The sequence below is a fragment of the Coenobita brevimanus genome, chromosome 83 (assembly GCF_032717465.1).
Source record: "Coenobita brevimanus isolate Jiangsu-jjx chromosome 83, ASM3271746v2, whole genome shotgun sequence".
In the NCBI taxonomy this organism is placed as follows: domain Eukaryota; kingdom Metazoa; phylum Arthropoda; class Malacostraca; order Decapoda; family Coenobitidae; genus Coenobita; species Coenobita brevimanus.
In genome coordinates, this window is record NC_137036.1 from 13,093,812 (window position 1) to 13,096,838 (window position 3,027).

Below are 3,027 nucleotides of genomic sequence, written 5' to 3' on the forward strand. Positions count from 1 at the left end.
ATTAGGTGGGTCTAGGGTGGTTTAACGACTGAATTGGGCTGTTAAGAGGTTGAATTGGGTTGTTAAGATGGCGAACGATAATTAGGTGGGTCTGGGAAGGTTTAACGATTGAATTGCGCTGTTAAGAGGTTGAATTGGGTTGTTAAGAGATGGCGAACGATAATTAGGTCGGTCTGGGATGGTTTAACGACTGAATTGGGCTGTTAGGAGATTGAATTGGGTTGGGAGATGACGAACGATAATTAGGTGGGTTTGGAATGGGATTGAAACATACTGGGAGGCTGGATGAGGCGGACAACTGATTTCTTTTTAATGCCAGGAAGAAGGAACTCAGGGCCAGAAGCGCGAAAAATTCTTCCCTCCAAAAATAAAATAAAACCAAAATAACAGACAGCCAAATTCAAGACCCGTTCATCTGAGGGAGGTGTCTATCTATCTGTCTATCTATCTATCTTACTGTCTGTCCATCTATCTATTTATCTGTCTGTCTGTCTGTCTATCTATCTATCTATTTGTCCATTTATCTATATCTATCTATCTGTTTGTTCATCTATCTATGTCTATCTATCTATCTACCTGTCTGTCAATCTATCCATCCATCTATCTGTCTATCTATCTATCTATCTATCTATAGCCAGACGCCTTAAGCCCATAAGGGGTGGCCACAATCAAATCGCCTCCATGTCACCCTGTCCCCTGCCATTTCACTGCCCTCCCCCCAACTTACACCCCCCTCTCCCTTATACCTCTCCACCTCATCCCTCCACCTCATCCTCGGTCTTCCCCTCCCTCTCCCCCTCATTTACATACACTCTCCTCGTCAGTCTCTCACTCTCCAAGCCTCTAATTTACACCCCCCTCTCTCATATACCTCTCTACTCCATCCCTCCACCTCATCCTCGGCCTCTTACTCTCCTAGTTAGTTTCTCACTCCATCCCCCCAACTAACACCCCCTCCCTGTTAATTAAAAACCCAAACTACCCAACTAACGAGGCTGTTTGAGGTCAGACGAGGTCATTAAGTGGCGGAGGAAGGTGATGGGCAATTAAGAAAGCAATTAAGAGCCTAATTAGAATTCTGAATGTTGGTACAGGAGGAAAACAGGGTAGGGGCTGCGTCTCCTTGGTTACTAGTCAAAATAATCCAGATACTGCGTTGTAGGTGTGTGAAATAGGATGAGATGTGAGGGTAGGGCCAGCGTCTCCTTGGTTACTAGTCAAAATAATCCTGACATTGCGTTCTACTGTGAAATTCAATGAGATATAAGTGTAGAGGGATGCGTCTCCTTGGTTACTAGTCAAATTATTGATACTGCGTTGTAGATGTGTGAAATGGAATGGGTTGTGAGGGTAGGGGCTGAGTCTCCTTGGTTACTAGTCAAATTATTCTGATATTGTGTTGTAGATGTGAGAAATAGGATGAGTTATGAGGGTAGGGGCAGCGTCTCCTTGGTTACTAGTCAAAATAATCCTGATATTGCGTTGTAGATGTGTGAAATGGAATGGGTTGTGAGGGTAGGGGCTGCGTCTCCTTGGTTACTAGTCAAAATAATCCTGATATGGCGTTCTACTGTGAAATTCAATGAGATATAAGTGTAGGGGGCTGCGTCTCCTTGGTTACTAGTCAAATTACTGATATTGCGTTGTAGATGTGAGAAATAGGATGAGTTGTGAGGGTAGGGGCTGCGTCTCCTTGGTTACTAGTCAAAATAATCCTGATATGGCGTTCTACTGTGAAATTCAATGAGATATAAGTGTAGGGGGCTGCGTCTCCTTGGTTACTAGTCAAATTACTGATATTGCGTTGTAGATGTGAGAAATAGGATGAGTTGTGAGGGTAGGGGCTGCGTCTCCTTGGTTACTAGTCAAAATAATCCTGATATGGCGTTCTACTGTGAAATTCAATGAGATACAAGGGTAGGGGATGCGTCTCCTTGGTTACTAGTCAAACTTCCTGAAATCTGACTCCACCTGGCCATCAGCTCGACTAAAAGGGGCCTATGGATTTTGCCAACTTGAAACGCCCAAACTATAGGAGTAGGAAATGAATAAATGATGCAGGAGAGACAATGGTATATGTTGAGATAATCGCACTGTCTGCTGGTGTGGGCGTGGGCGTGGCAGTGGGAGCAGGAAATGAATAAAATGACGCAGGAGAGGCACTGAAATATACTGAGACGATGGCACAGGCTGCTGGTGTGGGCGTGGCAGAGGGAGTGGGAAGAGGAGCGTTATATATCACTCTGGCGTCAGTGTATGGTTACCACCCAGCGTCACAGGTCACGTAAACGATGATATTTGAGAGATATTTTCACTGAACACTCCTTTTTCGTAATGCATCGCTCTAGATAGATGAAAATAGACACAGAAAAAGAATTATATATATTAGAGTTAGATTTGCAGTGACTTTTTCCACGTTTACAAAAAAATATATATATATATATTACAAAACGGATATATGGTGAGGGTACGTAGCACATTCTATATACCGAATTATTCTCCACATGACACCTGACTAACCAATTAAATGTTGATGATAAAGAGATGGAATGAGAGGACGAGGTGTGCCACGTAAAATAAATCGCTTGAGAAAATGTGCTACCACCCCCTCCGATGCCACAAAGAAAACGGGAGTTGATTATCGTAGACTTTAGTAAATAAGTTTGTAAATATTCTCTCTCTCTCTCTCTCTCTCTCATAAAATCTCCTCCTCTTTCTGTACTTACCTACCTACTTACCTACCTACCTACCTACCTACCCATCTACCTACCTACCTACCTACCTACCCATCTACCTACCTACCTACCTACCTACCTACCCATCTACCTACCTACCTACCTACCTACCCATCTGCCTACCTACCTACCTACCTACCCACCCATCTACCCATCTACCTACCTACCTACCTACCTACATACCTACTTACCTCTCTCTCTCTCTCTACCTGCCATCCTAATCTATCTATCTATCCATCTATCCATCTATCTATCTATCCATCTATCTATCTATCTATCTATCATCCATATC